Genomic DNA, 11,319 nt, shown 5'->3' on the forward strand with positions numbered 1-11,319 from the left:
GTTCGCCTCACCGAATGGTTTAGAATTGGATCGTGTGCTTCTAGGATGTTGGATAGGGCAGCGTGTACATCCGAAACACATGTCTTTATGACCTCCCTTTCGGATCGAAGAGCTTCAAGCTGTTGTTGTGAGTTTGAAAGCTGAGTGCTCTTGACCTTTAGGGCGGTGGTTTTGCTTGCCAGAACGTCCATCAATGAGTTTTCAGCTGCGAGATCCTCCTGAAGCTTAGCGAGGCGCTCATCAATGGATGCACGAAGGGCCGAGTTGTCGTCGCTTATGGATTGGCGAAGGGTAGCGAACGATGTCAACTCCGTTGAGACGAACTTTGCCAATTGCTGAACAATCGGTTCCAAAGTTGTCTTGGTAGAATCCGCACTCTCCTGTAAGGACTTCAACAGGGAAGAGGCATCTGAGAATAGTTTATCGACTTTTGCGGTCGCTGCCTCACAGGCTTTGGAAGAGGCGTCTATGGCGGCAGCGGCTGAAGCTACAGAATCATGCTGAGCCCTGGAGAAGGCATCAACAATCTTCTGAAGAGCGGCTTCAGAGAGAGAGAGGAATGGTGGTTGGAAGATGAGGAAAGAAGTAAATCAACCTTCTCGTTGAGCTCCTTAAAATGTTTCTTTGTCACTGGAGCATCATCCTCTGCATCGCTTTGAACCTGAAACGGACTAAAGTAGACCGAATCGAAGGTCATGTTGTCACCGCCAAGGAACGGGTTATCTCCATCAGAGGCATGATCTGGAGATGGTGGGGGTGGTGAGGCTGGGGGTGTTGTGGGTTTTGTAGGTTCAGGTTGAGTGTGGGTTGGAGTAGTTTCGGGTGGTGGTTGAGTGTGGGTAGGTTCGGTTGTATGCTCGGTTTCGGTTTGAGGTGGTTCGGTTACGGGTGGGGTTTCGGTTACAGGTAGTGTTTCGGTTGCAGTTGTGAAAATGGGTGGTGGTATAGGGAAAGAGGTTGGAGGAATAGTGGTAGTGGGGTTTATGGTGGGAATGGAAGTAGGGATTGTTTGAGTGGGTGAAGGAATGGGTGAGTTATGGATTTCCATATCTGGGGTAGGAGATCGGGGAGGGGTGTTGCCTCTTGGAGGGGTGTCGCCTCTTTGAGAGCCGTCCGAGTCCGAACTCTCGCCTTCTGAGTCACTTGAAGAGGAAGGGATGACAAGCTTGTGCTTCGGTTGAGTCTTCCTCCTCTTCGGCTGTGGGGACTGCGTAGCTTTTGTTTGTTTCCTCTTCCTGGGAGAAGGACCTTTAGGAGCTTTGGTCACTTGCTTCCCTTTATCCGCCTTTTTGCCCCTGGGAACCGGTTTGTCAGCCTCATGGATGGACTTTAGCATTTCCGATGTAAGTTCCCTAGGACCAGACGCCTTGAACTCTTTAATCATCCGGATGATCCTGCTGTCGGATGGGACGTCGCCATACATTGTCTCCGGAATAGAGCCAATGAAAGAAAACCTAGATGCATCAGAGACGATGATCTTCGTGGTATGAAAAGTACCGACCGAAGACATCACTGCACCAGCAGCAGTGGGTATATCCAACTTATCCATCGCCCATTTGGTGATAAGAATCCAGAACCGGGCAAACGACACCTCAGAATGTCGTGATGAAGAAGAAAGGCTCTGGTTGAGCTGTTGCCAGAGGACCAACCCAAAGTCTAGGTTGACTCCGTTGTAAACTGCGTACATAATCGACAAGAACAGTCGACTAGCACCATCAGATCCTGAGCTCTGTTCAGACAAGCCCTTGAAGAGGACTGTGAACATGCCGTTCCACTACGGCGGCAAGCAGGATTTCTTGAACTTTGCGACAGAGACGAGCGCCTCCGTGTACCCCATGTTATAGAACATGTTGTAAAGATGCCCAATCGAAATCGTCTCCGGATTAATTCTCGATGGGTCAGCAGCCAAACCAAGCAAAGTACCAAACCGTTGTCGTGAAATGGAGGTCCTGTGATCAGCAACCTCGAAGAAGACACGCTCAACTGCTTTGTCGTAATAGGCAGTCGCATACACCTGCGAGAGAATCACCATAGGCACAGATTCAATCCTGGAGAGAGCAGGAGCTATTTGGGAGTACTTCAGGCACTCGATGATCGGCGACATATAAGAGTCATACGCCAGAGGGTTTAGATCGATCACCAAGCATTGTTGTGGGCGAATGGGAAGAATGTGTGAGGTAGCATGGACTGAGGATGATTCTGCCATTGTTGAAGGATGAAGAAGATGATGAACAGGAAAGCTGTTGGGAGTTTTTGTTCTCTTGAAATTTCGGAGGCAGTAAAGAGGTAACTGGGAGTAGAGACTGCCTTTTATAGTGATTGTAAGGAGAGATAAAAATCTGTTCAAATCTTCTATGCGTGACAGTTAAGGCATGCGATGATCATGTAGGAGAGAGAGTGTCAGATTCCTAGGATCACGCCGCCCAACAAGCGGCGTTTCAGAACAAAACCGTTTCAAATCCTCACGCGCCTTCAAATGCCAGAGAGGAGTCGCTTGAAATTCGCACATGCGTCCACTTTGTCAGTAAAAGTGTGGACGTTTCAAATTCACTCGCGCCCATTTTTACCACCGGTTGAAATTCAATCCTTTTATTTGCCGCCTGAGTCAGCAACCCTTCGTCTTATCTTTTTGAATCGCATCATTTGAATAAAATTGCCCATGTGGATGATTGTTGACCACGTCTTAATTATTAACCACCAAAGCAATAAATCAGCCTGAGATTAATTAGTAACGGAATTTTAGAAAATCAAAGATTTTCGTGCAAAGAGTGTAGAAAAGAAAAGAAATAAAGCAACTCTTTTTTAGAAATGACTGTGATGTCAATAATGACACGAAACTACTGATCCCAGGCACGAATCCCTTCCTTCAAGATCAAGAGAGACCTCAAAGTGTTAATGTGGATTCCCGTTGAATTACGATCAAACACTTATTAATAAATGTTGAAAGGCTTCTTTTAATTAGGCTACTTTAGGGTGGCTTTCGCTTTGATGCAACAATTCTAATCTTGAAATAAGAAAGAAAGTGATCAAAGTACTTGTGAGACCGGTGTAGTCTGTTGAACAAGTAGGTGGGAATTAATATTAAATTGGCTTGGAAAATATAAAATCTCATAAAAATAAAAACTGGATCCCAAGGGAAGAAATGTTATGGTGTTTAACAATTTCATAGGAATCACACAAAATAAAATTTGAGATTTCATGATGGTACATCCGTCAATCCTTTGGTGAAAACTTGAGCAAATTAATTGTTCACCGTCAATTCAGAATTGGTGTTGAATTTTGGGTTTCACTCAGCTCGTAGTGGCACGAAACTGAGATCATAAACACAGTTGTTGTGTAACCATAAACCTCAGTGGTAATTTCTGAGAGTCTCAAGGATTACGTTGATGAAACGAATGTAATGGAGATGGTGTAAGAAGATAAAGTACCTCTGCTGCGAAAATAAGGACCAAGCAGAAAACTCTTAACTCATGTGAGAAGAGAGTGAGGTAGCTCACGATTAGAATAAATGAGGTAGCCTTATTGGGAAGACAAGGTTTGTTTATACCAGGTCATCAAGGCTATTATTCAAAATCTTATGAGGCTTGGGACACATACAGCAGCATGCCTCTAGGGACACTTAAGTAATCCAACAATTATATCCCCCATAAACGAACAAACACACAAACAAAATTAAAAGAGAAAAATATTTTTGGAGTTTTTGAGATATATTAAAGAAATAAAAAAATAAAAGAAAATAAAAAATAAGAAATAATAAAAAAATAAGTAAGAAAAAAAATAAGACTAAGAAAGAGTAAAAAAAACTTTGGAAAAAATTTGAAAAACCGAACCCGAACGTTCGGTTGGGAAAAATTTTGAAAAACCGAACCAGAGCGTTCGGTTGGTTTCGGTTCCAGAAAATTTTGAAAAACCGAACCCGAGCGTTCGGTTGGTTTCGGTTCCAGAAAATTTTGAAAAACCGAACCCGAGCGTTCGGTTGGTTTCGGTTCCAGAAAATTATGAAAAACCGAACCCGAGCATTCGGTTGTTTTCGGTTCCAGAAAATTTTGGAAAACCGAACCCGAGCGTTCGGTTGGTTTTGGTTCCAGAAAATTTTGAAAAACCGAACCCGAACCTTCGGTAGGTTTCGATTTTGGAAAATTTTAAGAAACCGAAACCCGAACCTTCGGTAGGTTTCGGTTTTGGAAAATTTTAAGAAATCGAACCCGAACCTTCGGTAGGTTTCGGTTTTGGAAAATTTTAAGAAACCAAGGAATTTAGACATGCAATCAGAAAATACTTTTAACAATAAGATAAACAACTTTTTACAAGAAATATACAACTAAGAAAACTACATTTGTGGTGATGAGCGAGTCAGATCATTTAACCGAACCTAAACTTTCGGTCAATTTCGCTTCTTACGTTTGAGATTGAGAGGTAGTGTGAGGTACTGACTCTGATTCCATCATACCTAGCCCTTGCAGTATTCTATTGAATGATGCTTCAGGAAGAGCTTTGGTAAAGACGTCAGCCAGTTGATCAGTGGTTCGAACAAAGTGTACTTCGACGTTTCCATCTTCCACGTGATCTTTGATGAACTGATACCTCAGTGCTATGTGTTTGGTTTTAGAGTGTTGCACTGGGTTATGACAGATCCTAATTGCACTTTCAGAGTCACAATATAGTGGGATCTTCTTCATATTGAGTCCATAGTCTCGAAGTTGACTTTGGATCCAAATCACTTGAGAGGTGCAGGATGCAGTGGCTATGTATTCCGCTTCCGCAGTAGACAACGACACGCACGTTTGTTTCTTGGATTGCCAACTAACCAACTTCCCGTCAAGGAATTGACAGCCGCCAGTGGTGCTTTTTCTGTCGAGTCCACATCCTCCAAGGTCAGCATCTGAATAGGCTGGAACGAAGAAGCCTGAGTTGGAAGGATACCATAGACCTAAGGAGGTGGTTCGCTTCAGATAGCGTAAAATGTTCTTCACTGTAAGCATGTGAGGTTCGCGTGGGTTGGCCTGAAATCGAGCACAATAACACACATAAAACATGATGTCAGGCCTGCTAGCAGTAAGATACATTAGTGAGCCTATTATTTGACGATAGAGCGTGATATCAACAGCCGGTTTGTCTAGGGATGGAGTTAGCTTGGTGCCGAATGCCATTGGGACTTTGACTTTGGAGTCTCCCATCATACCAAACTTTGCTAGGAGAGTCTTCGTGTAAGCTTCCTGATTGATAAAGATGCCTTCGGGTCCCTGTCTAATATTTAAACTAAGGGAAAAGTTAATAGGACCCATTGAGCTCATTTCAAATTTAGTCTCAATCAGCTTTCTGAATTCAGGTGTTAGGCTGGGATTCGTAGAGCCAAAGATGATGTCATCGACATAAATTTGAACTATCATAAGGTGGTTACCCTCCTTTTTGCGAAAGAAGGTTGGGTCAACCGAACCTTGTTTGAATTTAGACATCTTTAAGAATTTAGTTAGCGTTTCATACCAGGCTCTCGGAGCTTGTTTGAGGCCATACACAGCTTTATCCAGAATATAGTAATGATTTGGATACTTTTCGTTCACGAACCCAGGAGGTTGCTCCACTTACACAGTTTCTTCGAGTTCTCCATTAAGAAATGCACACTTGACGTCCATTTGGAAAACTTCAAAGTTTTTGTGGGCAACGTAAGCAAGAAATATTCTTACAGATTCCAGCCTAGCTATAGGAGCGAAAGTCTCATCATAATCAATCCCTTCCTCCTGACAATATCCCTTTACTACCAGACGAGCTTTGTTCCTTATAACATTCCCTTCCTTGTCCATTTTATTCCTAAAGACCCATTTGAGACCAACAACTGAGGCATCTGGAAGAGTTGGAATGAGGCGCCAGACTTTGTTCCTTTCGAATTCGTTCAGTTCGTCTTGCATTGCTTGAACCCAATCAGAGTGATCAAGAGCAGTGTTAACTGTCTTCGGTTCAACTTTTGATACGAATGAGTTAAACATACAAAACTCAACCTTTGAAAATAAGGATGTCTATTTTGCCTTCAGTTGTGATCGGGTCAGAACCTTTTCAGAGACATCACCAACCACTTGAGAGATAGGATGATCTCTGGTCCATTTGGTAAGAGGAGGATAATTTGGATCAAAGGTTGGGTCTAGTTCAACATTGATCATCTCTTCTGGCTCGGATTGGATTTCGTAGTCAAGTGACATATCACCATGCTCCCCCTCGATTGATGAGCTATTAGAAGCTGGAGGTTCAGAGGTTTCTTGTGGTGCTGTACTTTCAGGCGTTGATGCACCTTCGGTTGAAGAAGCACTTTCGGTTGGAGAAGCACTTTCGGTTGGAGTTGTAGAGCTTGGCTCCCCCTCAACATGTGAGCTTGGCTCCCCCTCGACATGTGAGCTTGGCTGCCCCTCGACTGAAGCATCATTGGATGGAGGTTCATCAGAAGTCGATCCTCCTTCATTCATTCTCCTGGCAGCTTCTTCGACAATTTGCTTCATGTGGTCTACCTTGTTGTCTGCTGCACCTGCTTCTGAGAGAGAAGCTTTCTCTGGTTCGTCAAAGAGCTCCAGAAATTTCTCATATAGATTAGCGATCGAGACTGTGACTTGGCCAATTTGAGCCCAGCTGTGTCTTTTTTGGCCTGTAGCTTTTTGACATAGCTATCGTCAAAACTCACGTAATAGGTCTCTTCGATTTTTCTCGAACGCTTGTTTAGGACTCTGTATGCTTTAGAGGTGAGAGAGTAGCCCAAAAAGATTCCCTCGTCGGCTTTAACATCGAACTTGTTGCGGTGTTCTTTAGAGTTAAAGATGAAACACCGTGAGCCGAACACGTGGAAAAATTTCACATTGGGCTTCCTGTTGTTTAGAATCTCGTATGGTGTGAGCATGAATCGTTTGTTGAGATAAGACATGTTCTGTGTAAAACAAGCAGCAGAAATAGCATCAGCCCAAAAATAAAGAGGTAAGGAAGCGAAACTTAGCATAGTTCGGGCAGCTTGACACAAAGATCGGTTTCATCTTTCGACAATTCCGTTCTGTTGAGGTGTGTAGGGAGCTGAGAAGTTGTGACTTATTCCCTTTTCTGCTAGAAATTCTTCAAATTCCCTGTTCTTGAATTCCAGACCATTGTCGCTCCTGATGTTGCGAACGACCTTCTTGAGCTGTACTTCAATCTGCTTGATGAACACTTTCAGCTTATGAGTCGCTTCAGATTTGAGCTTTAGAAAGAACACCCATGTAAATCGTGAAAAGTCATCAACAATAACAAGAATATACATGCTACCACTGATGCTTTCGATAGATGAAGGACCACACAAATCAATATGAAGTAATTCGAGTGGTTCAAAGATGGATGACTTTGACGACTCTGCTTCCCCATTTCGCATGCAGCACACAAATGATCTCTGTCGAACTTGAGCAATGGAAGGCCCCTAACATAACCTCCAGTGACAAGTCTGTTGATATCTTTAAAGTTGAGATGAGAGAGTCTTCGGTGCCACAACCAGCTTTCGTCAGATTGAGCTTTTGATAACAAGCATATAGCTGGGTTTCCTTTGATGGGTTTAAGGTTTAGAGGAAACATTTCACCCTTACGCTCCGACTTGAGAATTACTTTCTTTGTCTTCTTCTCAATAATTTCAGAACCTTCATCGTCGAATGAGACTTTGAGACCTGTACCTCCAACAAGCTGAGATACACTGATGAGGTTGTGTTGTAGTCCTTCCACATAAGCCACCTTCCTTATAGTAAAGTCACCATTAGTTATCATCCCGTATCCCTTTATGGTGCCGAAAGAATTGTTTCCAAACTTGACGTTGCCACCATTTGAGAGAGACCTGTATTCCCTGAGCTCTTCTTTCCTTCCTGTCATGTGACGCGAGCAGCCACTATCGATGTACCATTCTTCGTCGAACTACTCGTCACTTATAACCTGCAAAAATTAAGCAGATTTAGGAAACCAAAGTTTCTTGGGCCCACGTGAGCTTTTCATAGGAACAGGAACAGTAAGAGAGATGTCAACAAGATATGTTCGTTTTATAAGTGTTGTTTCATCTTTCTTTTTAATAGTAAAAACTTTTATTTTATTAGGATTGGGTGTGTTCGGTTTAGACTCTGGTGTGGATGTAGAAACCTTCGGTTTGCCCTTTTGTTCAGCCGATGAATGAGATTTTTGAGAATGAACAGAATGAGCTTTAGAGCAAGATGGAGATGAATTGGAAGAATTAGATGAATGAGAAGGAGTGGGCTTAGGTTGAGATGACTTCTTGGCTGGAGACTCTAGGTGACCCTTTTGCTTTTGATCATTGGTGGGACTGACCTTAGAGTTTTGATCTCTTTTGACTTCAGAGACGTACCTTTGCTTTCGGTTGGAGCAGTTCTCTGAACCGAACCTATGCTTTCGGTTGGATTCATTCTCAGAACCAAACCTTTGCTTTCGGTTGGTATTCTCTTCTGAACCGAACCTTGGCTTTCGGTTGTTGTTCTCTTCTGAACCGAACCTTGGCTTTCGGTTGTTGTGACTCTCATGCTTTTTGACAGGATTGTTCTCAAACTTCAGATTCTTGTCTTGATGTGAGAAATATGCGTTTTGGGATTGCCAAAATTGTTTCCTTCAGAGAGATTCTTCCTGTATCTCTGGTTCCTTTCACGTTTCTTATTCCTCATCTGCTTCGGTTGATGATGAATATTAGCTTTCATTTTTGGTTTCTCCTTGGCTGGTTCACTTTGAACTGTAGGAGTTTCACTTTGAACTGAGGAACTAGAGGAAATGTCTTCTTTTGCCGAACTTCCAGTCTCTTGAGGAATGTCTTTCGTACCACTAGTACTTGGCTCATCGAAATTATCTGGCTTATTCAAGGGTTCTGGTATGTATCTACCTTTACTCATCCATGAGGTTCTTTCTGATAAGCCTACCGTTTCGTTTGCATTATCTATTGGAGCTGACCAGAAATACTCATCACATCCATCAGCATTGTCTTCGTTTACAATAGCTGTGAGTTCAGCCGTCTGATGTTCGGTTACTCCAGTGACCTTGTACACTTGATTTGGAGTGGTCCTGACCTTTTGATATACAACCGCTTTCTCTGCTAAGATCGGGGACTTTTGTTGGGACAATCGAGCGAACTCCACTGAATTTTCAGAAATTAGATTCTTGTGGTTTTCAGGTTCGCTTTTTACAAATTCTGAGCAGTCAACCGTGTCCTCTACAGAAATTTCACTCATGTTATCGTCCTCATTAAGCTCAGATGCATTTTCAACATCAATTTTGTTTTCTGAGCTTAAGTTGGCGTTTAAAGAGTCAAATTTTTGTATGGTTTCGGTTCTCAATTTAAGTCTATCATTTTCATCCAAGAGGTTTTTAAGCATGTCCTTGTGGTCCTTGGATTTAATGAAAGATTCTATTTTGTCCAGTCCATACATGTAAGTCGGATTGACATCATCAGATGATATCATACTCTCACAGTTATAGGCTTCAGCATCAATTTCATCCTCCTTAAACTCAAGGAAGGGCAAAATCATGCGATGGATCTTTTGGCCTATTTCACAGTCCAAGTGAAGCTGAGTAATATTAGAATAAAGCGTTTTGCAATTAAACAAAAAACATTCCGCTGTTTTAACAACTTTAAATTGTCTATTTGTAAATAAATGTTTTCTTCTTTTATTTTAACTAATTCAGACTCCTTCAACTCGATCCACATCCGCCGCTCCTGACTCTTCGAAGACACCCTGCTTAATTGATCAGTTAGGTTAGAATTGGTGACTCGAGTTTGAGTTAAGCTACTATCTAGATGAGAAATTCTTGTATTAACATTTTTTAGTTCTTTCTCATATGAGGATTGTGGTACTTTAAATGAAACAAAAACCGATTGTACCTTCTTGATCAGTTCATCGAGCTCGTTGAACTGCACGCTGAGCGGTTTGGCCGTAAAGCACATGTCCTCCTGCTCCTTCGGTTCATTGCTTCCACCATCAGTGTTGTATCCCCTCATCTGAGATACATCAGACACCATGAAGCAGCTTCCTCCACTGCTCTCCTCCTTTGCCACATAAGCCTTTCCATGAGTAGGCTTCCTCACTTCATCGTCTTCTGAGTCGGTAGACCAAACTTCCACGCTACCGAACTCGTCATCAGCAACCGAACCCTGCACAATTAGAGCATTCATGGAAGGGTTGGCGGTAGACTTCTTCTTTCTCATCTCATCAAGCCTTTTCTGCAACAAGGCTTCCTCATCCTTTTCATCATCCTTTTCAGCCATCTTTTTAAGGACACAATCTTTAGCATAGTGGTTTTTCCCACCACAGTAGTAACAGCTTACTCCAGAATCACCATCCGCCTTCGGTTCCTTCTTGGGTTCTTCAACCTTCGGTTCATTCTTAACCTTTTCTGAACTATAACTCCCCTGCCAGTTTCGGTTTTTGTTGCTGGGGAATCTCTTCTTTATGAACCTCTTGGGGTTAGACACCATCATAGCATAATCCTCAGACGTGAGGTCATACTCCTCCAAGTTGAGGTCTTCATCCTCCATCACAGCTTTACTTTTTGACAGGAGGGCCAGCGAACCAAGGCTTCAAACAACGTTCTTCTCCTGCAGCACAATCTTCTCCTGGGACTTGAGAATACCCACCACTTTCGCCAAAGAGTATGATTTAAACTGCTCATTGGCTTTGACTGTAGACACCACTGCTCTCCATTCAGACCTCAGACCATTTAAGAACGTAACCTTCTGCTCCATAAGCTTCCTTTCGATGTCATGTTTGATCATCCTGCTGAGAAGATGATTGAAGCGATCGAACGTCTGGGTCACTGTTTCTTCGGCTCCTTGCCTGAATTCTCCAAACTCAGATAAGAGCAAGGTTTGGATAGAATGTTCAAGATCCTCGTCTGTAGAGTACAGTTCACGAAGTCTATCCCAAACTTCCTTTGCCGTCGTGCATGAGCTGACCAACCTGAAGGTGTCGGACTGAAGGGCGAATCTTATCAATCTTAACACCTTGATATTGCACTGGAATTTATCCTTTTCATCTTGCGCAATATCTTTAACATCCTTTAGCAGATCATTGTACTCCTTTTGAGTTTTAATAATCCTGGACGTTGCAGAATGAGAAAAAGGTCCATTAATGATTGCTTCCCATATGAGGTATCCATTATCCTCAGATCCTATCACGTAGTCTTCGAAGTGATGCGCCCAGACTTCATAGTCATGGGTATATAGGATTGGAATCTTCGTGGTTGAACCGATGCTGTTAGAAATATTGATGGGATTTGATTGCGACTCGTCCATTATGATCGAAAAACCTGTTCAAAGATCAGACTTGTAATAAAGCA

This window comes from Lactuca serriola, chromosome 5 (assembly GCF_051521515.1).
Source record: "Lactuca serriola cultivar US96UC23 chromosome 5, Lser_US96UC23_V15, whole genome shotgun sequence".
Lineage (NCBI taxonomy): Eukaryota > Viridiplantae > Streptophyta > Magnoliopsida > Asterales > Asteraceae > Lactuca > Lactuca serriola.